General features: G+C 42.3%; 1 protein-coding gene across 14 annotated transcripts in view; it reads left to right on the top strand.

Moving 5' to 3' along the window:
- KIAA1217 (KIAA1217 ortholog) overlaps positions 1-26,074 on the top strand; it is a 495,122-nt gene that overhangs the window by 114,109 nt on the left and 354,939 nt on the right. The window lies entirely within an intron of this gene.

Below are 26,074 nucleotides of genomic sequence, written 5' to 3'. Positions count from 1 at the left end.
AGGGAAATCAATAGACTCATTCCTGAAAGGAGAAGAAGGTGGGACTCCCAGGGGAAGCTGGCCTTTGTGTTTGATGAATGAGTCTTTTTCAAGTATCTCTGTTGTTTGGTTTTTTAAAGGGAACAGAGACACTCTCCAATCTGTTCCCAGACTCATTGTGTGAAATTTGCCTCGTTTGGGAGCTTCATTATTTTCCTGGCTGTGAAATATTGAGTCAGTGGGTTTTGCAGGAATGCAGTGTCTGGAGACATTCCCAGGGGAGACTCTTTGACAACTTTCCCTGTACCAAGGCTGAGGTTGGGTGCACCGTAAGTCAGTCCAAAGTCAGTGATATGGAGAGGGCAGAGGCAGTAGTGAATGGGCAGGATGGTCAAAAGACCCTCACTACTTCTGACTCTTTTTGTGTCTTCACTACCTCTCCTGCTTATAGAGCAAAAGATTTAAGTTGCTGCCATTCATTTCTATTTTGACATGACTAGAGGTTTCCAAATCTAAATAAATGCCCTATAAACTCGAAGAAAATTATTCACGCATGGAAAGTTAGAAACCCACAAAATAGTACTGTGTGTAGCTGTGAGACATCCTCCCTGGAACTGCCTTATGGGTGAAGGGGACGCACATCCTATGGATGCTGTGGCTGTGACATCCCATTGAATGCACACCCAGATGGGCCTGCTCTTTTCAGGGAAGTGTTCTGCCCAGTAATGCCGAGTGAAAAAGCAAGTTCCAATGTTGTTTTCTAAACACTCTCTTTTCTCTGAATGGCATCAGTAAACTGAGCCATACCAACCCACTGGGGACAGCTAAAAGCTTAGATTGGTCGGATCAATCTGCCAAGAGCAAAGAAAACATCAAGCACTTCATTCACTCGGAGACGTAATCAGAATTACCTTCAGCCAAATTAGGTACTCCTGGAATACGAGTGCTCAAAGCAAATGGGTTTGTGCTGACATTGTCATCATGATCATTATCGTTTTCATCATCAGTTTACAGTGAATTTATAATAGCAACATATATGACTCTGGTAAGAAAAGCAACAGGAAACATTTTTATTGAAAAGCTCTCATAAATAGGGAATACAGCATGCCTAGAAGGGACTTCACTGATCCAGATACTTACAAAGTCTTCATGAAATTTTTAAAATAAATGATTCTAATAAAAAGCATTGGAAACACCTAAAATTTAAAAAATGGAAAATGTTCAATTTCCAAATTACAACAAGTGTTTTTTTTAAAGTTAATATTGTTTTTCCTCCAATAATAATGATGATCAACCACCATAATCAAAAATCATAGCAAAAAGCTAGAAGTTATTGAAACCTTCCTGCAAGCTAGGAACTGTAGAGAGGCGTTTACATGCATTGTGTCAATGTCATCCCCACAACATCCTCTGAGGTTGGGACTATTATTATCCCCATTTAAAGAGGAAACTGAGGCTTAGACCTGGTAAATGTCTTGACAGAGATCATACAGTTGATATGTGATGAAACCAAAAATTAAGCCCCAAACCATTGGCTATTATACCGAGAGTATAATTCACACAGGGTAGTACAGAGAAGAAGAGAATAGACTTGAAATTCTTGGTTTCTGTTGAGACAGTAACCATTTAAATGGGAGCTATGGGCTTGTTCTGTCTTGCCCCATAGTGGTGGAAAAGGAGAAGAGATTTACAGGAAACGCTGTCAAATAATTTGTCACTCCTGGAGGAACCATTTTCCTGTGACCATGATGCCGAAAGGATATTCTTTCATGTCCAAGTTCATAGAGACAAGATAGGCTGCTCTGGGTTTCTGAAGGGAGAAAACATCTCAGTAACAGTTTTGAAAAGCAGTTTGTGTAGCGCCTAAGAGCACAAAAACCAGAGCCAAATTCTCTGGGTTCAGGTCCTGACCCCAGTGCATCCTCGCTGAGTTACCTGGAAAAGTTGCTTAGCCTCTCCATGCCTCCCTTTTCTAACTGCAGAATTGAGACAATAGCACCTATTTTACTGATCCACTGTGAGATTCAATGAGTTAACATTTGTCCAGTGCTTAAACATGCTTAGCGCATAGTAAGACTATACAGATGTTGGCTATCACTAGTACCAACCTTGAAATAACCTATTAAAGATCTGAAGGATGCAGTTGACCAAAGACATCAGCATTGTTCACAACTCCCTGCCTGTGCACAAGTTGAGACTCAGGCACTCTATATATTTTGTTTTTACGGGTGTTTGGGATCTGCTTTTCACTTCTGTTTTCTCCCTTTGATTTGATACTTCAGATCTGCTCTTGCCTGTCTGGCTCATTCTTAAGTGAACTGTGAATTGTTCCCTTGTTTTGTACCCAGAATTATGTTTCAATGAAGTTATTAACAAGATAATTCCAGAAGCATAATACGCTAAAGCAGGGGTCCGCAACCCCCTGGCCATGAACTGGTACTAGTTCACGGCCTGTTAGGAATCAGGCTGCACAGCAGGGGTGAGTGTCAGGCCAGTGAGTAAAGCTTCATCTGAATTTACAGCCGCTCCCCATCACTCGAATTACCTCCTGACCTCTGCCTCCTGTCAGATCAGTCACCACTGATTCTCATAGGAACGTGAGGCCTATTGTTAACTGCATGCGAGGGATCTAGGTTGCGTGCCTCTTATGAATATCTAAGGGCTGATGATCTGTCACTGTCTCCCATCACCCCCAAATGGGACCATCTAGTTTCAGTAAAACAAGCTCAGGGCTCCCACTGATTCTACATGATGGTGAGTTGTATAATCTTTCATTATATATTTCAATGTAATAATAATAGAAATAAAATGTACAATAAATGTAATGCACTTGAAACATCCAAAAACCACCTTCTGACCCTTGTCATAAAAAAAATTCTCTCCCACAAAACTAGTCCTTGGTGCGAAAAAGATTGGGGACCTCTGCTCTAAAGTTACCAAGACTACTTAGATGATATCGTAGTAGTTACAGAATCTAAGACTTCCACTTCTAAAGAGATCACCTGGTTCAATCCTCTACCTAAAAGATGGTTCAAGTTTATACATTAAAATATTTGATAGATAAAGTAGAAACTGATTCTAAAACTGGAATTGTTCCTAATAATTATAGAATTTCAAAGGCTTAAAATAGGTCCATAGGAAAACCTTAACAATTATCAACTACCTTTAAAATAAGAGTATTAGTATTAGTTTGAGTAACCCAAATCTTTTTCCTCCCAAGCCTGCGACTTCAAAAAAAAAAGTCAGTTGCCTTTTAAATGTCTAAATTGCAAAGTCCAAGCTGCATCTCTTTGCCATAAGTTTATCAATTTCCAAGGGCCCTTCAGGCATTTCTGAATGTCCCATGGGGCTGTCTTGTACCCTCAGGAACATGTGCCTTGTGGCACCTGTCGTGTTCTCCTCCATCATGGAAATACACCATCTCTAATTCCAGTTGATCTCTGCAATGACACTGTCAAGACTACTGCCTCTGGACTTCTGGAGAAGGGGCTCAAGTCTCAGCAGGGGTAAGACCAGGACTTCACTGTGCACGGAGACAAGCTTTTCTGGAAGTTGTGTGGAACGACAATAGAGCACGGAGTATGAGTTATTACTACCCCTGCCCAGTAGGGCTCAGAGGCCACAAATGCAGGCCCTTCTGTGTCTGTCTAGCTCTTGGTTTGCTGCCTTGTTACCTGGGCATCTTGTCCTTTACCAAAAGGTGTGTCCCAGATATCTCTGCACATCTCCACATCTATCCCAACCACACTAGACCCTAGGGGAGAGGAGGGCATCCCTCCCATTCAAACTATATGCACATATGTGCATGCTGTGAACACACACACATACACACACAAACACAAATGAGTCTGAAGCTATACTTTAAAACAACATTTCCTATCACAGAAGAGGATTCTTCCAGGAGATTGAAAAGTGAGAATTCTATTTTCTTCTTACAGGAGCAGCATCCTCATAACAGGAGAGGTAGGTGGTCTTGCCTTGTGGCCCCCAAAGAAAAAATTTCCATCAGAATTTGTTGTTCCCAGTCCCAACTAGCTCTATTAAAATATTCAAGTTATATAGTCAGACCCCTGGATATCTCAGTCTGAACTATCTGAATTCAGGCATCATTTTGGCAGATTTTCATCTTTCCCTTGTTTATATTTCTAGGATTAAAAAACTCATTCTCTGCCCCCAAGGTTAAATCCAAGTCTCCACTCGTAGAACCTGTACACAGTATATTACTTTAATTAATTAACTAAATTTAATTTTTAAAGGTGAGAGGGCATGCAGTCTCAGGGGATTCCTGTAGAAAAGACAGGTGTGTACCCACTCACACACGTACACACGTACACACATGAATGAGTAAATTAGAGGGAGGCTACTAATGATTTGCCATAATGTCTAGAAAAAGAGTCTCTATAAACTTCTTCACAGGGAGATGGGCTAGCAGGCTATTCTAAGAGTTTAGATGTGAGGAGATGGTGATTCTGACAAAGTAGGAACAGTGGAGATGGAGAGCAGAGAGATTTGGGGTATATTTTTAAGGTAGAGTCAAAAGGTCTTACTGTCTAAACTGGATATGGGAGTGGAAGGGGAAAAAATGTTATTTAGGGCCTAGGCAATCTTATGAATAGGGGTGCCATGGTACCAAGGTAGGGTACACTGGAAGAAGAGCAGGGTTGAAAGGGGAGGAGATGGAAGGGGTCAGTTAGGAGTTTGATTCTGGGCATGTTAAATTTCAGAAACCTGTTAGAGACTGAAGTGGAAATGTCACAGAAACAGGTAGGCCAGTCTGGAGCTCAAAGGAGAGGTGGAGGATTGAGCAAAGGACACTGCATGATAGGGAGGAGAACCAGGAGGAGTCAGTGCCCCAGAAACCAAGTGCAGAAAGTGCTTCAGGAGGAATTAAGTGTTCAGTGGTCCACACTGCTGAGAAAGGTCGTGTCGAATCAGGACTAAGAGTTGACTATTACAGGATTTGTCAAGAGGAGAATAGTCCCACCTTGACCAAAGGGGTTTCAGTGGAGCGGGGCACAAGGATGAAAGCCCAAGGGAGAGGAACCTCACACCTGCCATGTAAAGGGACCCATGGGGTCATCTTAGTGACATTTTCCCAACAGGCTCAGACTGTAAGTCAGAATTGTGAATTCATACCAACTCTTCGTTTATTTCATAATCTTCGTCTTTAATTTAGGCATAACATTTTGAGGGAAACATTTTCCTCACCAATAGACATAACTTTTTCACATCTTATAAAAGAGATACTTTTTCAGTTATTATAGCACAGGAAATATAGGATTTTTTTGGAAATGTCAGGTGTGAACATCGTTGCTAAAATTTAGAAGGAGAAGAGTTTGAATGATTATGATGATGCTATTAGGCAAGCCACCATGAGATTAACTGCCAAGGTGTCAGATTGTGGGGGGCCATCTGCCCTGTGCCTTGCCCTCTTCTCTCCCTGTCCATCAGCTGATAACGGCCTGGCTGACTCACCCTTCCTAGGAAGTAGCTGGATTTTACACTCCTTGGAGGGGCTGGCACAACTTGGTGCATTGGCGGTGGAGCTGAGAATCCCCTGTCTGGGGACTAGCTGGAAAGCTGAGCTGCTGCCCAGTCAGGTGGAGCCAGAGGGTAAAAGTTGAGACATATTTAGGGCATAATATAGAAGAAAGAATCAGGAGCCAAAGTGTGAAATCAAAAGGGGACCTAGGAGAAGAGAATATTCAGAAAATAAAAAGAACAAAATGGGAGATGGTAAAAAAGTATTTCCTTTTTTGAGACAAAGCCTCCCTTGGTCGCCCAGGCTGTAGTGAAGTGACATGATTGTGGCTCACTGCAGCCTCAACTTCCTGGACTCACGTGGTCCTTCTATGTCAGCCTCCCGAGTAGCTGGGGCCAGAGATTCGCACCACCACACTTAGCTTATTTTTGTAATTTTTGTAGAGATGGTGTCCTGCCATGTTGTCAAGTCTGGTCTCAAACTCCTGAGCTCACGAGATCTGCATGCCTTGGCCTCCCAAAGATCATGCAAGCATGAGCCACCATGCTCAACCAAGAAAAGATTTCCGAGAAGGAAGGAAGATGTATAAAGAAGGGTTTTTATGTTTGCAGTGATCAGCTGGGCCCTTTAAAGGGACCCCAGAAAGACAATTACCTGTAGTAATAGTATTGGAGAGGCCAGGCACAGTGGCTCATGCCTGTAATCCCAGCGTTTGGGAGGCCAAGTTGGGAGGATTGCTTGAGCCCAGGGGTTTGAGTCTAGACTGGACAACAGAGCAAGACCCCATCTCTAAAAGTAATAAAAAAGAAAAAGAAAATAAATAATAGCATTGGAGAAAAGGCTCATTGATGTCTTATAAGATTATCCCATAGGATCAAATGTGTGCTGTCTGGAATGTTTGTAGGTTGTATTGAGTCCCTCAGATAGGTATGTTGAAGTCCTAAACTCTGCTACGTGTGAATGTGACCCTCTTGGAAGTAGATGTAATCAGGTTAAGATGAAGTCATATTAGAGTATGGTGGGCCCCACTCTAATGTGACTGGTGTTCTTATGATAAGAGGAAAACTTAGACACAGACAAACACAGAGGAAAGATGGCCATGTGGAAATGGGGTAGAGATTGGAGTTGTACTGCTGTTAACCAAGAAGGCTTAGGCTACCAAAAACTGAAGGTGGCAAGGGAGGATCCACACCTAGAGGCTTCAAAGGGAGCATGACCCTCCCAACAACTTCCTTTCAAAGTTCTAGCCTCCAGATCTGTAAGAAAATAAATGTCTCTTCTGTTAAGCCACTCAATTTACACTACTTTGTTATGGCAGCCCTTAGGAAACTAATTGAAGAACTACAGACTGTTTTTTAAATTTTATGTATTTATTTCAGTAAGTTTTAGGGGAGCAGGTGGTGTTTGGTTACATGAATCAAGTTCTTCAAGGTGATTTGTGAGGATTTTGGTGTACTCATTACTGGAATAGTGTACAGTGTACCCAATGTGTAGTCTTTTCTTTTTTTAATTGAGTTAAGAGTCTCATTCTGTTGCCTAGGCTGGAGTGCAGTGGTGTGATCTTGACTCAAGTGATTCTCCTGCCTCAGCCTTCTGAGTAGCTGGGATTACAGGTGTGCACCACCACGCCTGGCTAAATTTTTTTTCTGTGTGTATTTTTAGTAGAGACAGTCTCACCATGTTGGCCAGCCTGGTTTCAAACTCCCAACTTCAGATGATCTGCCTATCTCAGCCTCCCAAAGTGCTGGGATTACAGGTGTGAGCCACAACCCCCAGCTCAATGTGGTCTTATCCTTCCCCCACTTCCATCCTTTCCTTGAGTCCCCAAAGTCTATTGTATCATTCTTATGCCTTTGCATCCTTATAGCTTAGCTTAGGTTTGATTTTCCATTCCTGAGTTACTTTACTTAAAATAATGGTCTCCAATTCCAGCCAGGTAGCTGTGAATGCTATTATTTCATTCCTTTTTGTGGCTGAATAGTATTCTATGGGGTGTGCGTGTGTGTATGTGTGTAAATTTCTTTACTCATTGATCAGTGGACATTTGGGTTGGTTCTATATTTTTGCAATTGTGAACTGTGTTGCTATGAACATGCACATGTAGGCATCTTTTTCGTATAATAATTTCTTTTCCTCTGGGTAGATGCCCAGTAGTGGGATTACTGGATCAAATGGTAGAACTACAGACATTTTTTGACCTGTGACGTGTGTAAATGTGTATAATAAAGATATTCTACTACTTTTAAAAATGTCTACCAAGATGGCAGTTTAAAAATCTCAACTCAGAAAAAAGTACACAAAATTCCAATCAATGCCTATATTTATTTTTCCCCGAGTAATTAGACAAATTGAAGGTGGTGGGGGAGGCTAGCTTCACTTGATTTCCAGTGAATAGTGCTGATGAGTCAGGACCATTACATCTCTCAGAAAATGCCCTGTAAAAAGCAAAATCTGAGTGTTGTGTTTACTAAAGTGATACCATATGTTGGTTGATTAACAAGTTGTCAGAATATTAGAAGTTCTTGGCTGATTGCAAGAAGGAGCATCTGTTTGCTGGATCCTTTATCTAATGTGTGTACAGACAGCACCAGGTCTGGCACTTTTCCTAAATACCAGATATAAATTCCTGTAGTATTTAGCCTTCAGAGAGTAACACCGATGTACAGGTAGAGTTGAAGATGTTTATTCTGAGGAGAGCAAATGAATTAAGGCCAGACCAAAAGATAAGTGTGCATATGAGAGTATGTCATTTAGCATTGTTTTACCATTATCTCTGACATCATGTGCCACAATGAATGTTTACTTGAATGTCACTTGCGTGGGGATTTAGGAAAAAGAAAATAAGAAAAATCTTTTTTAGGGCTGTTTATTGTTTAATCTGTTGATGGAATTTAATAGCGCTTTATTTGTATAAAGTGACTTACAGTTTATAAATGCTTTCACATCAAATTCTTACAACCTTGTAAAGATGGCAAGGAATCCTATCCCTGTTTCATGATGAAGAATCTGCAGTTGAGTTGGGTTACATTCATCTGGCTTAAACATGGTGAAACCAGGACATAAAGCCAGGTCTTCTGAGGCACTGTGATGGGATTTGCTCAGGGTGAAATTCTGGAATTTTCCTTTGTAACTTCTTGCACTTGTTCTCCACCACCTTTGATAACAGCCAGCCAATGTGTATTAGATTGTACCATTTTAATTTTAGCCAGTAGATTCCTTTTCATTGCCCATCAAAGCAGACATAAAATAAGTAAAGGGAGAAAAGGGACTCTTCTTATGTTAACTGAGTTCAAAGTTAGAATTACATTTCAGTTGTTTCATTTCCTTTGAAGTTTCTCAGAACCCATGATCTTAAAACTAAGAGGCTCTGTGATATGATATACATTTCACCTTTTTCTTTAGCCCGAGTCTTTTTGTTCTATATTTTTACAACATACAGGAAGACTACATTATGGAGAATTTTTTTAATGTTTCAGGAAATGGGACATATTAGGAAAAACAGAGTATTTTCTTTTAAGTACCCCAAAGCTTAGTTATGTATTTAAATCATAAGTCAGATGTCACTTTTGGGCATTTCTTCCTATCATTCATTTGCTTAATGTAGGGGAGGAAAAAAATAACTTCTTCTTTACCCTTTTAGATTCAGTGACTGGGGTCTGTGAATTAAACTGACAAAAGACAATTAACACAAGAAAGTGTTTATCTCCCATGTATGCAGAGGGCCTTACATAAAAAAAGTAAAAACCTTCAAAAAGTAATTAGGCATTAATGCGTATATAACATTTTAACAAAGTGCAATAAATTGTGGATAAGTGACAAGACAACAAAAGGCTTTTGGGCTTCTGATATGGCTTGGATATGCGTCCCCACCCAAATCTCACCCTAATATTGGAGGTAGAATTTTATGGGAGTCGATTGGATCATGGGGGTGGTTTTTAATGATTTAGCACCGTCCCCCCCACAGTGCTATCTCGTGATAGACTTCTCGCGAGATCTGGTTATTTAAAAGTGTGTGGCACCTCTTCCCATCTTCCTCCTGCCCTGGCTATGTGAAGATGTGCCTGTTTCCCCTCTGTCTTCTGCTATGATTGTAAGTTTCCTGAGGCCTCCCCAGCCATGCTTCCTGTATAGCCTGCAAAACCATGAACCAATGAAACCTCTTTTCTCTTTTAACTGCCAGTCTCAGGAATTTGTTTCTTTTTGTTTGTTTGTTTGTGTGTTTGTTTTGTTTTGTTTTGTTTTTTGAGATGGGGTCTCACTCTGTTGCCCAGGCTGGAGTGCAGTGGAGTGTTCTTGGCTCACTGCAACCTCTGCCTCCCAGGTTCAAGTGATTCCTAAGTCTTAGCCTCCCAAGTAGCTGGGACTACAGGGGTGTGCCATCACATCTGGCTAATTTTTTTGTATTTTTAGTAGAGATAGGGTTTTACCATGTTGCCCAGGCTGGTCTTGAACTCCTGACCTCAGGTGATCCACCCACCTTGGCCTCCCAAAGTCCTGGGATTACAGGCATAAGCCATCATGACTGGCCCAGGAATTTTTTGTAATAGTGCAAGAACAGACTAATACAGCTTCTAAGTGCAACAAATTGTAGGAAAGTAAGTATGTGGAGGAAACTAATAGAAGATATGGATTATTTAATTAGTTTTATTATACAGACTCAAGTTGTTACAGTCTTCAGTGGTAAGAGTTATCTCCTCTTCCTGGTATGAAATTTATCCCTTGCTTTTATGCAGAAATAGGGGTAACAGAGAGTTCCTTCTGTGTCTTCTGTTTCTCAACTGCCTTCAACTCAGAATAATGCTTATGCCAAAGTGGCCTCTTTTAAGGTGATTTATTCTGCTCACCTTCATTAACTTTGAGGACCTCTATAGTCAGGTCCTTCCCTATCTTTCCAGTGATATCCCCAGCATTTTAACTTCTGAACCTTTTTTGTTTGTTTTTCAGAGATGGGGTCTCGCTCTGTCACCCAGGCTGGAGTGCAAGGGAGCAATCTTGGCTCACTGCAACCTCCAGCTCCTGAGTTCAAGCGATTCTCCTGCCTCAGCCTCCTGAGTAGCTGGCATTACAGGTACATACTACCATACCCAGCTAATTTTTGTATTTTTAGTAGAGGCTAGGCTTCACCATATTGGCAAAATGCTGTATTTCTTGCTCTACACTTTCCCCGCTCTGAACTCATATACTCATACTCATCTCTCTGTAATAGCATTTCCTTTCCTCTTCTCCTTCCCAAACTTACCCATCCTTCAACTCAAGTTTAGACTTATTTTCCTATTTCAATGACTCCCCAGACATCCAGCTATATCAAGTGGCTTTTCCTTCCAAATGTTTTGAATATATGTATCATTGTCTGAGGAACTAATTTGACAATCTGTTATTTAGTTCTCCAGATTTTCTGTAGTTTTGTTGTTTTAACGGTTATGTAAGTCTTCTATTGTTATTTAACTTACCACATTTTGCTCCCTTTTGTCTCTTTCACCTCAGTTGTGCTTCTCTCCCTTGCTCTGTATATCCTGGAGTATTGCTTTCCAAAGTGTGAGTCAAGAACAGTCTGAGTCAAAATTCATCCCCTATTGTTGAAAAGGTAGAGTCTGGATACTGATCATGAATCCGCTAAATTGGCTTCCCAAATGATTCCTATACATAGTAAAGTTTGTGAATCTATGATGTAGACAGCACATATTATTCATTTATCCATGCAACAACTATTTGAGCATATGTTAGGTACTAGGTGCCTGGGATACAGTAGTAAGTCAGGCAGACATGGTCCCTGCTGTCTTGGAATTTCTCATTTAGTTTGGAAAACAGACTTAAGATATAATGTGGGTTACAAAAGAGAGATGTAAAGAGCTGTGGAAATATCTCAGAGAGGAATCTAATCTGGCAGGTGCAGGTATTGGGAACTTCCTAGAGGATATGGAGTTGAGAGCTAGGGGGAAGTAGGACCTGGCTAGATGAAGCGAGAGAAGGGAGGATGAAGGGCAAAAGGAATCACCTATAGAAAGGTTCTGAGGTGGGAAAGAGCATGCCCTCTTCTTTGGAGAGACAGGAGACAATGTCAACCTGACTTGAGTCTCCAGGTCAAGGGAGAAAAGTGATAGGAAGAAGAACTGGGGAGGTAATGCATTTCTGGATGATGCCAGGCTTTGAGGCCATGATAAGGAGTTTGGAACTTCCTAAGGGTAGTAGGAAGCAGTTAAAGGAGAATAGCTTGATCAGTTTTGTCATTCAGATTATTTCAGTTCTAGAAGGGAACAAGAATGTACCTGCAAAAATAATTAAGGGACATAATGTAATTTTCCAGGAGAAAGGAGATGTTAGTTTTGTCCAGGTTGGTGGTAATAGGATGGATTCAAATGGTACTTAGGAGATAGATTAGATGAAATTTAGTCATTAATTCCTTTTTCAGAGAGAGAAAGCGAAGTGTCAAGGATGTCTGTGATTTTTGTTTTAATAACATTTTGTGGAACAATATAACACTGAGGATTGGGTTTCAAGGACAGAAGTTCAGTTCTGGGTACACAGGTTTTGGAGTACCTACAGAGCATTCAGATGGAGCATGCATGTACCTTTTCATATTTCCCATGGAAGGGGGAATTTTAAGTGGCCTTTGGGAGAATTGTAGAATTTAGATGAGCACCAGTGGGATCCAGTAAAAGAACCACAAATGTGCTTGTCCATCAAAGGGGTACCATTGTATCTTTTTTCTTTTCCTTTCCTTTTTTTTTTTTTTTTTTTTTTTTTGGTTTTTGAGATGGAGTTTCACTCTTGTTACCCAGGCTGGAGTGCAATGGCATGATCTTGGCTCACCACAACCTCCGCCTCCTGAGTTCAGGCAATTCTCCTGCCTCAGCCTCCTGAGTAGCTGGGATTAAAGGCACGCACTGCCATGCCCAGCTAATTTTTTTTTTTTTTGTATTTTTTGTAGAGACGGGGTTTCACCATGTTGACCAGGATGGTCTCGATCTCTTGACCTTGTGATCCACCCGCCTCGGCCTCCCAAAGTGCTGGGATTACAGGCATGAGCCACCATGCCCGGCCCTGTATCTTTTTTCTTATTTGATGCTTAGTGATGCACTGAATTCATAGTTCTATATTTTTTAATCCATCTTCAACAATGACTGTGTTGGCTGGGTGCAGTGGCTCACACCTGTAATTCCAGAACTTTGGGAGGTCAAAGCTGGCAGATCACTTGAGGCCAGGAGGTTGAGACCAGCCTGGCCAATATAGCGAAGCCCCACCTCTCCTAAAAATACAAAAATTAGCCCAGCATGGTGGCATTCACCTGTAATTCCATCTACTTGGAAGGCTGAGGCAGGAGTGTCACTTGAACCCAGGGCAAAGGCTGCAGCAAGCCCAGATCGCACCTCTGTACTCCAGCCTGGGCAACAGAGCAAGACTCTGTCTCAAAAAAAAGGAAAGAAAGAAAGAAAGAAAACTGACTGTGTTCTCCAAGAAGATCATGATGGCTTTGTTTGTTTGTTTTCATTTTGTTTTGTTATAAAGTGATTTGAGTCAAGGAGGCTCTTTGCATGGATTGTGTTTATGTTTGGTCCTTCTGTTGGGAGCCAGCTAAGAGTAAGAATATATGTTCTTTAAAGTTAATATGCAAACACGACTTATATGTTTCTTAATGTAGTGTATTAATCAGTTATGGGTAAGTTCAGACATACCTGAGGATATGAGAGAACTTCCATGAAGAGAATAGAATAAGTGAAAGCAGAACTGTATCATTTTGTAGTAAAATTGTAGTGTTGCTGGTAAACATGTTTGGAGAGGAATTTTAGTAGATGATTTGCAAGAATGAGTTGGTCTTTGATAAAAATACACTCTAGTTATACAAGGGGCTATGGTTTGAACATGATTTATTTGTCCCCACCAAAATGCATGTTAAAATTTGATCCCCAATATGGTTGTGTTAGGAGATGGGACACAGTAAGAAGTGTTTCGGTCATAGATGTGGGATTCCCTCATGAAAGGCTTAGTGCCATTCCTGTGGTACTGAATGAATTCTTGCTCTGAAAGGACTGAATTAGTGCCCACAAGGGTGGGTTGCTATAAAGCTGGGACACCCCTCAGATTCTCTCTTCACACACGTCTGCTTCACCTTTGACCTTCTCTACCATGCATGACGCAGCACAAAAGTCCTCGCCAGAAGCCAGGGTCATACCCTTGAACTTCCCAGCCTGCAGAATGATGAGCTAAATGAACCTCTTTTCTCTATAAATTACACAGTTTCAGGTATTCTTTTATAGCAACACAAAATGGATTAAGACACTTTTCATAGAACTATTCAAATATAGCAAAATTTCCAAGAAAGAGGAAATAATGGAGAGCTACAGATTCTCCTTCTAACCCTTTTCCTCTGATTGTCCTTCCCCTCTTTCTGTTAGTCATCAGCTTCTCATTCACCTTCAGAAAAGAGAATAATGAAAAAAAGACAGTGGGGCTAAATTACTCTGTGTCCTAAAAATAATTCCCCCAAATCATTATTCACTACGTTTTGAAAATTATACAAAAGACTTTATAACTAAGCATGAATAATAGAATGTAAAAGTGGATCCTTTGCTTGTCCTCATGCATTCCAGTTTGAGAAATCTTTTCACACCATCCCTGAGCAATCCTCAAGTAGCCTCTGCGTGGTTATTCTTTGCAGCAGGGAACTCCCTCTCTATTTTAGGAATCAACCATTTTTTTCCCACTAAATATGATTAGACTGAATCTTTCCTAAAAGTGAATCAAAATTAGTCTACCTTGTGGATTGGTTCTGTACCTCGTAGCAACGCAGAAGGATTCTATTCCATATACTTCATGACAACCTTTCAAATATATTAATACAACTGACATGTCTCTTCAAATCTTCTCTTGTGCAAACTGAATATCCCCAATTCCCTCAAATATATTTCTTATAGAACACAGTGTCTGCATTCTTCACCATCGTTACAAAAACATATCTCCCCTGGGCCCTCCCAAAGGACAATCACCCCTTTCTGAGTGACACTCACACTTTGGACAGCACCATCTCTAGTAAGACAGCTGCCTCTTGGTTATTCTTGTGTTTACTTTTAATGACAAACACTTCAGCTTTCAATAGAGCCAGTGAGTGGACACTTAGGGATGTGTGTTATTTTTAAAGCTCAGGCTTTCTAGGGTGGGTGGAATGTGTAGGTATGGTTTCTAACAGAAATGGTTTTCCATTTGTGGGACTTGAAATGGGCCGAATCCCAGCGGAATTGCTGGGTAATAAACGGGAGGGGTTTTAAATTTCATCAGAGTAAAATGGGAAGATATTTCCCCTTTTTCACTTTTTATGTGGCAGTTGTACCTTAATCTGCTTTTAAGAACAGCTGTTGTAACAGATGTTCATTTTAGATGGTATCTTTTTTTAAAATATACCCAGAAAATCCTTTTCATAGAGATGTTTATGAAAGGCCAAAACTTTTTTCTAATGCAAATAAGCTATCATTTGTAGAGCACCTTCAGACTCTCACTCACACAGACTAAGCATCTGCACAGCACACAGTCCTCAAGTATATGTTATGGAGAATTTCCTATGAAGCCTGAGCCCCATTTTTGCCTCCAGAAACTTTCAACGCACTGACTGCTGTCCAGCAGCAGGATTCCAGCCTATAGGAAGGCCACTGGTCAACGGAGCAGGGCTAGGAGAAGCAGGAAAGCTGGCTGCAAGACTGGCAGTGTTCAGTTCAAAACCCGGAGCACAGGATTGTCCCTTTTTCTAGTTTTCCTTTCTGCCAGATTTTTGGATCTGGCCCCATAGGTGGTCGTTCAAACCAGACAAGGTTTTTATACTTGGAAATCACAGGCATGCTGGAGAATTCTACCCTGGGTTGGTACAGGGACAGAAAACTATATTATCTCAGAAAAAGATATATATATACATTTCTCTCATTACATATAGTATCTAATGTAGACATTTATAAACTATATGTTTCATAAGTAAAAAGAGAGATGCATAGGCTGAATTAATTTTAATCAATAAAAGTTCTATCTGAAATGAAACAGCACACCCTTAAGAAGAGACTCCTCTTATTAGTGTCTGTTCTTCTCTAATCTCTCAGCTAGAAGGGGAAATTCTTTTCTAAAGGGAGAACTCTCAGAATCACCATTTACCCAACTGTCGCTGTTGTGGAAGTCTTTACACTTCCACTACATACGTAGTAAAACCCACAGGTAACCTGCAGGATAAGGAATTCCAGTTGGGTAAGTTACAAGTACATCCAAGGACACCACCCAGTTCTACAGTTTGGTTGCTCAAGGCTTAATGAGAATCTCTTTTAAGACGTTTGCTTCAGCATCTCCTTGCAAGTCCTCAAACCCTTACTTTGTTGTAACTATCTGTTATTTTATTACTTTTAATTTATTTGAATTAAACCGTACCCATGATTTTTAAAATCAAAGGCTACTAAATCATTCTCCTATTACCTGATTCACCAGCTTTAAAGAATCGACTCTTGGCCAAGTATGGTGGCTTATGCCTATAATCTCGGCATTTTGGGAGGCCGCGGGAGATGGATCACTGGTAAGACCAGCCTGGTCAACATGATGAAAACCCGTCTCTACTAAAAATGCCAAAATTTACCAAGTATGGTGGCAGGCACCTGCAATCTCAGCTACTCTGAGGCTGAGACAGAAGAATCACTTGAACCTGGGAGGCAGAGGTTGCACTGAGTGGAGATCCCACCACTGCACTTCAGCCTGGAGACAGAGCAAGACTGTATTTAAAAAAAAAAAAAAAGAGGAAAATCAACATATTTACTCTAATTTCTGTCTTCCCTTCCCTTCCATTCCCAACTCATGTTAGCAGTATTATTTTTAAATGGCCATTGCTCTTAAAACTTAAGTTCTGAAATCATTCCTATGGTTGTCTTATTTTTAGTTTTAGTACTAACTGGGTTCAGTCCTCACAGCAGCCCCTTTGCCCTGACTTTTTCAATTTCTCTTGGATGACTAGGGTTTGCTCTTCCATATTTCCTCAAACGGGCTCATGGGAACTATTTTTCTGAGCATTTAAATTTGAAAATCCTCTGGCTTTATACTTGGATGATGGTGTTGAACATAAAATTCTTGAGTCATGCTTTACAGCTCTAAAGACTGTGTGTCTGTTATCCACTGCCTTCCAGAATTGACTTTTTCTCACTTACGATTTGACCTGTACCCATTTTTTTTCTTAGCCTGTATTTCAATGTAATTCAATGCATGTCTTTTACTACAGTAAAGCTTCTTGAATTATCTTCGGATATAATTATACCTTTTCCTCTTCCAATTACTTGGTTTTCTTCAGTGACACCTGTTACTTAGAAGGTGTCTCCCATCTATAAATGTTTAATCTGGCTGGATACAGTGGTTCATGCCTATAATCCCAGCACTTTCGGAGGCTGGGGCAGGTGGATCTCTTTAGGTCAGGAGTTCGAGACCAGCCTGGCCAACATGGTGAAACCCCGTTTCTCCTAAAAATACAAAAATTAGCTGGGCATGGTGGCAGGTGGCTGTAATCCCAACTGCCCCAGAGGCTGAGGCAAGAGAATCTCTTGAACCCTGGAAGCAGAGGCTGTAGGGAGCCGAGATGGTGCCATTGCACTCCAACCTGAGTGACAGAGTGAGACTTCGTCTCAATAGTAATAATAATGTTTTTTACTCTCTTCTCCTGCAGTTTATTTTATTCAGTTTCCTCAAATGTACACTCTGTGACTCAGGCTATGCTTTTCGGCATCATCTCTTCTGCTCGAATCCTCCTCCAATGGTGCCCCATTTTTACGGTGGTTTTATTGATCTGCCTTTGAGACTCTCCATGCAGCCCTGGTCTGCCATCCTGACCATTGTCCCTCAGATCTGTTAATAAACAATCGCAGAAAACCCCGATTACAGACCCTGGTTATAGACCCCATCTTTGATTCAGTTCTTACTAACATGAGTGTCCTGTCATGTCGCTTGTCACAACATCCTGGGTCCGCTGCCTCCGTTTCTTTCATCTTTTTCTCTTTTGTATTTGCTCACATAACCTTTGTGGCTGACTGAGCTAATGGCAATTAATCTGCTCAGAATTTCTCCCTCTTCACTGCCTCCCAGGTCATTTATTTCCTTTCTCGGTCCAGAGAGTCCAGCTTCCAAAAAAAAGTCACGGCTCTATGCTTCTCTTTCTCTCTTCACTCATTAATATGTTCTGTACTTTTAATTCATTTCCAGTTGGCTATAAAGCATCATAACTGTCAGCAGAGAAAAGAGAACCAGTGCCCTTGGAGATTCAGCTTGCAGTCCTGAGGGGGTAGGCCTCCGCATGCCATTTCTTTGAACTCCAGTATTTTATCTTAGAAAATAAAGCAATAGGCTGGGCACGGTGTGCGATGCCTGTAATACCAGGACTTTGGGAGGCCAAGGTGGGCAGATCACTTGAGGTCAGGAGTTCAAGACCAGCCTGGCCAACATGACAAAACCCCATCTCTACAAAAAATACAAAAATTATCTGGGCATGGTGGCAGCCTGTAACCCCAGCTACTCAGGAGGCTGAAGCAGGAGAATCACTGAAGCCCAGTAGATGGAGGTTGCAGTGAGCTGAGATTGTACCACTGTACTTCAGCCTGGGCAACAGAGAGAGACTCTGTCTTGAAAAAAGAAAAGAAAAGAAGGCAATAATTTCATCCAACACCATAATATCTGTTTGTTTTAAATGTGTTTATTTGTAATGTTTTAAGTGACTTATGTCTTGAATTAATTAACTCCTTCATCCCACCTCCAAATCTCAAGTAAAAGTGAAGCCTCAATAAAAGAAGCCATAATACTAATGAGTTTTTCAATACTTTCTGTCATGTCCCTGGGAATTCTTAGGGGTAGAGGATCACAGCCAGGGACAGTCTTGTACAAGTATGACTGGAGGCTGGATGCAGTGGCTAACTTCTGGAATCCCAAGACTTTGGGAGGCCAAAGTGAAAGGATTGCTTGGGGCCAGGAGTTTGAGGCCAGCCTGGACAGCCTGGTGAGACCCCATCTCTGCAAAATGAAAAGCTTTAAAATTAGCTGGATATAGTGGTGCATGACTATAGTGTGAGACACTAGGCAGGCTGTTACAAGAAGATTGATGGGGCCCAGGGGTTCAAGGCTGCCGTGATCTATGACCATACCACTGCACTCCACCCTGGGTGACAGAGTGAGCCTCTGTCTCTATTAAAAAAAAAAAAAGTATGATTGGACACAAACAGTATGATCTAATGGTAAGAAACTGGGGGGAACTTAGCAAGGCCTGTTTGTTCAGATTCTTCTTGACCTCTCTTTGTGGCATTCCTCTCTTCTGGGTATAAGGCAAGATGCTTGACACTTAGGGATCTTATGGGCTATTTTCAGGAGAGGTCAGTTGGAGAATACCTTTGTGGCTGGATCTTAAACAGAAAGACTGGAGAAAGTCAAAGCTAGTGACCTGCAAGGTACCATAGTTTGGGGGAACATGTTTTGCACCCCAATGCCCAGAAATAGTAAAACAGCAAGCAGGAGGAGATTTTGCATACAGGTCCTATGCCGTAGCCATTTCTCATCCTTACGTCGAAAGCCTGAACTCCCCCAAGGAGCTTATCGTGTATTAGGGACTGAGCCTGAGCTTTCCTTGACTCAGAGCTTGCCTTATGGTAGAACGGTCAGCAGCCCTAAACTCCCGCGGGCTTTAGAAGTTAGGGCTTTCCCATAACAGGATTGCCCCAGCCGACAAACACAAGGAGTCCAAAAATTTCTCCTACCCACAGATTCCCCCATATGTCCTGGGAGAACCCAGTGCTATCTAGGAATTCCAGAATTAGAACAAGCCACAGAGGATACCCTGTTGAAGGGAAGCAGGCTGCTGACCAGTTATTTTCTTAACACCTTTCCATCCTTTGGCACCTACTCCAGGAAATGCCAGCCAGAACTCTCCAATTAGCTACCATATGGATAGAATCTATAAGAAGAAAATGCGTAATCCATATCAGTTACATGCTCCGAAGAGCAGATGATTCCATGAGGATAAAGGGATAACCAGGACATGAGTTTGTCATGCTTAAAAAATGATCAGAGGCCGGGCACAGTGGCTCACGCTTGTAATCTCAGCACTTTGGGAGGCCGAAGTTGGCAGATCGTTTAAGCTCAGGAGTTCAAGACCAACCTGGGCAACATGGTGCAACCCCATCTCTATACACAATACAGAAATGAGCTGGGCAAGGTGGTGTGCACCTATGGTACCGGCTACTTGGAAGGCTAAGGTAGGAAGACAGCTTGAGCCCAGAAGGTGAAGGCTGCCGGGAACTGAGATTGAGGCACTGCACTCCATCCTGGGTGATACAGTGAGATATGTTCTGTTCTTTTCCCCTCCGTAGTGGGGAAAAGATTTCATTGCTAGCTTTATGGCTGAGACATGTGTAACAAAGGACTTATTAGCAAGAGAGAAGTATACAAATTTCCTTTTTTTTTTTTTTTTTTGGAGACAGAGTCTCACTCTGTTGCCCAGGCTGGAGTGCAATGGCACAATCTCAGCTCACTGCAACCTCCACCTCTTGGGTTCTGTCTCAAAAATATACAAAATAAAAGATCAGCCACCTTGTACCACAGAGTCTAATTTTTTCATAACATAGTTTTATTCTATTTAATGTGATTTAAAGACCTGCATTCCTGACTATTAATCTAGTCAGGAATAAGAAACATTTAACGGGCACGATAGGAAGGTTCCCCATTCAGGAGAGTTATATAAGGTTTTGAAATTCCTGCAGAAATCAGACATACTATTTGATAGTACAGTAGGGTGACTAAAGTCAACAATAACTCGATTGTACATTTGTGTAACTGCATTGTTTGTAATACAAAAGATAAATACTTGAGGGGACAAATGCCACCTTCTCTATGATGTAATTATTTCTCACAGCATGCCTGTATCAAAACATCTCATGTAACCCACAAATATATATACCTATTCTGTACCCCCAAAAATTAAAAATTTAAAAAATAAAAATTTTTGCAAAAGCAACCCAGAAGAGGATCAAGCATGGAGGCACTGAAACTGTAATGGGGAAAAGATTCATTGATAGCTTCATGGTTGAGACATGTGTAACAAAGGATTTATTAGCAAGAGAAAAGCACAAAAATTTACTTTTTTTTTTTTTTTTTTTTATTTTGAGATAGAGTCTTGCTCTGTTTCCCAGGCTGGAGTGCAGCAGTGCAATCTCAGCTTGCTGCAATCTCCGCCTCCCAGGTTCAAGCAATTCTCATGCCTCAGCCTCTCTAGTAGCTGGGATTACAGGCACCCACAACCATGCCTAGCTAATTTTTATATTTTTAGTAGAGACGGGGTTTTGCCGTGTTGGTCTGCAACTCCTGATCTCAAGTGATCCACCCTTGCTGGCCTCCCAAAGTGTTAGGATTACAGGCATGACCTGCTGCTCCCAGCCACAAATTTAGTTAATGTAAGTTTGGATTGACCCAAGAGCCTTCAGAAAGGAAGCCCCAAAGAAAGGTGAATGTGTTTATGTTTACGCATAAGTCTGAGGAAGAGCAGGACAGCCATGCACAAGTATGATTAGAAGATGAAAGGAAGTGATCTAACGGTAATGAACTTGAGCACTCAGTGAGGCCTGTTCAGATTTTTCTCTCTGTCCCTGTGTCTTCAGAGACAAGGATGCTCCATTCTTCTATGTATAGGGAGGACACCTCTCACATGAGGGTCTTGCCACCTGCTTCAGCAGGGAAGGGAAAGTGGAAGGTGAAAGAGACCTTCCTGCTTCTTCTGTTTTCTCAACACCAAGGTATCATGTTTGGGGGATGGTTTTCTCTGGACCCCATAAAAGCAATCATTGTGATCTTTCCAGTGCCATCCCCACACGGTTAAGTGGGAATTCACATCCCACTTGTTCATGGCCCAGGCTTCTAAGAGAAGCACATTTGGGACAGATGGCATGGAGCCAGGAGATGGCCCTCCAAAGTCAGCTAGAGGTCACACCCACACCAGGACTCCTGAGGTCCCTAAAAGGCTGGAGAAAGACACAGGACCCAATTAATTCACTCTGCATATGTGACCAGAGGTGACATTTGCAATGGCTGGGGTGACGCTTGCAGCAAGACCTTGGGAAGTTTATGTTCTTTTGTGTGTTTTATTTCATATTTTGAGACAGGGTCTTGCTCTGTCACCCAGGCTGGAATGTAGTGGTGCAATTATAGCTCACTGCGGCCTTGAACTCCTGGGCTCAAGCGATCTTCCTGCCTCAGCCTCCGAGCAACTGGGACTACAGGCATGTGCCACCATGCCCAGTTAATTTCTAAGTGTTTTTTGTAGAGACAGAGTCTTGCTATGTTGCCCAGGCTGGTCTTAAACTCCTGGACTCAAGCAATCTTCCTGTCTCAGCCTCCTGAGTAACTGGGACTATGGACATGTGCCACCATGCCCAGTTAATTTTCAATTTTTTTTGGAGAGACGGGGTCTTGCTATGTTGTCCAGGCTGGCCTTAAACTCCTGGGCTTAAGCGATCTTCCCACCTCGCCCTCCCCCTCCTAAAGTGCTGGGATTACGGGCATGAGCCACCACACCTAACCTAAGCTTACATTATTAGTGGCTAAAATGCTCTGGCTTCTTAAAGTTCCCTTAAGTAACTTTTCACTTGTCTCAAACAAATCTTGCAGCTCTCGTCCTGTAGGAGTCCTTCTGACTTATCTGGAGAGAAAATCTGCTATAAAGCAACAGTCTGATATAAGATATTATACCAGATATTATATATTCAATTTCAATAGCTACTTGGGAAATCGTTCCTCCCTGATCCAAGTGTAGCCCTGTGTAGACAATGGGGTCTTTGCTGTCCTATCTCTGGCCATCTGTCCTGCTCAGTTATAAACACAGTGTTAGATGTTTCTTCATCTTCCCCACAGTCAGGTCAGATAATACTTGTCTTCCTTTATCTGCAGGGGGGAACTCTCTAAATTGTTGATATCTAACTTGAACATAACGATGGTCTAAATTGTTTCTTCTTGAGGAAATAAATGAGCTGTCCCATGCAGCATTGTGCGAATCCAGATAACTCCATCTGTGTCAACAGTAGATGGGGAAAGTCTCCAATTCTCAACATTTGACATGTTAGAGTAGATCACGGTACTCAAGAATTTTTTTTTTTTGTATGATCTTCATCTTCAGCTTTTTCTTACACACACACACACACACACGCAGTAACGTGCATGTACGTGTACTTTGGTTTCTTCAGGTGGAAATAATTTAAAATAGGCCGGGCATGGTGGCTCACACTTGTAATCCCAGCACTTTGGAAGGCCTAGGTGGGTGGATCGCCTGTGGTCAGGAGTTTGAGACCAGCCTGGCCAATATGAAACCCCATCTTTAAAATACAAAAATACAAAATAAATACTAAAAATACAAAAATTAGCCAGGTGTGGTGGCGCACACCTGTAATCCCAGCTACTCAAGAGGCTGAGGCACAAGAATTGCTTGAACCAGGAAGGTGGAGGTTGTAGTGAGCCAAGATTGCACCTCTGCACTTCAGCCTAGGCGACAGAGTGAGACTATCTTAAAAGAAAAAAAAAAAAATCTCTAGGGAGCCTAAAAATAATTTGCCAAACTGTCTGTGAAACCTTTCCCACCAATCTTGGCCCTCATTTTGATTCCCTCCCTTCTTCTTTCCCTCCCTCCCTTCCTCCCTTCTTCCTTTTCTCCCTTCCTTCCTTCTCTCCTTCCTTCCCTTACTATGTTGCCCAGGCTGGCCTCAAACTCCTGGCCTCAAGCGATCCTCCTGCCTTAGCCTCCCAAGTTGCTCAGACTACAGACACTTGCCACAGCACGTGATCTCTGGCCTTTATTTTAATTCTGCTGAACTCCCAAACCAGGTGTGTCTACAGCTCACTTTGTCCTTAGCACAGGCAGCCTGCTTTCCTTGTTTTGGGGGGTTTTTTTGGTGACGGAGTCTTGATGTGTCACCCAGACTGAAGTGCAATGACATGATCACAGATCATTGTAGCCATGATCTTCCCATCTCAGCCAGGCTCAAGCAATCCTCCTGCCTCAGCCTCCCCAGTAGCTGGGACTATAGGCATGCACCATCACACCCAGCTAATTTTTTTTTTTTTTTTTTTTTTTTAAAGAAGAGAGTCTCAGTATGTTACCCAGGCTGGTCTCAAACTCCTGACCTCAGGTGATCCTCTAGCTTTTGCCTCCCAAAGTGCTGGGATTACAGGCATGAGCCACCGTGTCCAGCCTCTGTCTTTATTTGTATTCTGTATGACTGTTCTTCCTCCGTATGTGGACAGCAAGTCCCCAGTCATATCCCTCCATGATCCTTCCGTGTGCTGGAGACCAAGAGGAGAATGAGGCTGTCTTCCTCCTTGCCTGGTCCCCTCCCTGCCAGGCCACTCTGGGTGGGCTATGTTCCTCTAGGGAAGGCAGACTCCTCCAGGCAGCCTTCCCCTTGGCCCTTTCTCTAGGCTGGGGAAGATGCTTTCTCCTCTTGCTCCTTCAGGCCTAGGAGATGCAAGAGTCCCTGGAATGCAGCATCCCTGGAAATATGTTCAAAACCCTGTCCATTCCCATGGTAACACTGCAGTGCCCTTTATTAAGCTACCTGTATTTCCAGCTTCAAGGTGTCATGTCTTCTTACTCCAGACCCTGCCTGAGCAAACCATTAGGCAGATGGCTCAGGAATATTTAGCCTTGATCCGGCAAAATGAAGCCCAAATCATCCTTCAATGATGGTGCTGACTCTGCAGGTTGCCCAAGACAAGGAACCCAGGAAACATGGCTTTTGTGGACGAGGCAGCCATTAAACTGCCCTGTCTCAAAGGCACTTTGGACATTAATTGCTGGGATTGGGTATAAGTGTTTCTGTTTCAGGACTTCTACCTCCAGAAAAGAACAGAGGGAGGTTGGACTCAAAGGGCAACAGAGCCACTAAGATGATGTGTGAAAGTGCTCCAGGAAAGTTGGAACATGGAAAAATCTGATGACAGCGAGTCACTGAATGAGAATTGTTCTTAATCAGGCAGGAAAGGAAGTGGCCCAGGGGAAAGCCACGAAGATGAAATGTGCTAAGAAAGGGAACTTAGGAAAGGTTATTCTTTGGTTTTTGTTGGTTTTCACAAAGAACTAAGGTTTTGCTGATCGTATCATTTAAAAAATATGTATTGTATTGACTGGGTGCGGTGGCTCACGCCTGTAATCCCAGCACTATGGGAGGCCGAGGCGGGCAGACCACCTGAGGTCAGGCATTCGAGACCAGCCTGACCAGCATAGCAAAACACCTCCTCTACTAAATATACAAAAATTAGGCGGTGTATGCCTGTCATCCCAGCTACTCAGGAGGCTGAAGCGGGAGAATTGTTTTAACCCGGGAGGTGGAGCGAGCCAAGATGGTGCCACTGCACAGCAGCCTGGGTGACCGAGCAAGACTCAAGACTCTTCTCAAAAAAAAAAAAAAAAAAAGTAAAAAGGTATGTATTGGCCCAGGCAGAGTGGCTCACTCCTGTAATCCCAGCATGTTGGGAGGCTGAGGCAGGATTATCACTTGAGGCCAGGAGTTTGAGACTTTTCTGGGGAGCACAGCAAGATTCCATGTCTACAGATTTTTTTATTTTAATAATTCGCGGCATGGTGGTGTGCACCACTGTGCCAGGTGCTAAGCATAACACCTGACATCCTTCACTATGATTTGGAGTTAAACCGAAGAGTTTGCGGAGAGTTCTAGAAATTGTACCCAAAGCAAACTGAACGCACAGCCGGGCACAGGCAGAAATTTTAGAACTGTGAGGGGACCTGTATATCCAGTGCCTTTTTAGTTAAACTAATATCCCTGCCACTTTTTCCCTTGTAACTTATATGCACAGGGTTTCAGCATCTTTTTTGATCAATGGTCATTAGACTTTTTGACAACTGTTTATAATTCGGCACCCAGTAGTTCCAGCTACTGGGAGGCTGAGACGCGAGGATGGCTTGAGCCCAGGAGTTCAAGGCTGCAGCAAGGTATGATTGTACCACTGCATTCCAGCCGGGGTGACAGAGTGAGACCCTGTCTCAGAACACACACACACACACACACACACACACACACACACACACACACACACACATTGCCCTCACAAGTTGGAGAATACTTACATTAAAGACTTCATTGTTAAATTAATTAGGCATCCTGTACTTTCCCTGGCAATCCCACCCACCGCGCAGTGCGTCTGGTCACACTGCCTGCCTGCTGAAGGAGTGCACTGGGGCCTCACAGCTTCCAGCCAATTGCATAGGAGGAAGCTCAAAGCGGTAATTAATCTTGGGAAATTTTCCTGATTCCTGTTTTCATTTTTAAACTTTTATTAGGAAAAAAAAAAAGTATTGCCAAAGCTGGATGTTTCCAATCGCTTGAGGGTAAAAATCTTACTATGATTCATGATTCTTGCTGAACCAAGTATCTGGGATGATTAGTGAGAAGAAATCCGAGAATGCTTTTATTGGAAATTCAGAAAAAAGTTTACACCTTGATGAGGGCAAGGCTGACGTTCAGATGCAGCCTTTTGACTCTCTCGCCCTCTAGTGGCCAAATGGCTAAAGAGGGGCTTGCGTTCCTACTGGAGACTGCTAGATCTCCTTGGACTTCTCCACGGCACTAA

This window comes from Sapajus apella, unplaced genomic scaffold, assembly GCF_009761245.1.
Source record: "Sapajus apella isolate SASKATOON/1434 unplaced genomic scaffold, GSC_monkey_1.0 scaffold53, whole genome shotgun sequence".
Classification (NCBI taxonomy): Eukaryota; Metazoa; Chordata; class Mammalia; order Primates; family Cebidae; genus Sapajus; species Sapajus apella.
The sequence above is the reverse complement of the archived record's forward strand: the minus strand, read 5'-3'. Positions and strand labels throughout refer to the sequence as shown.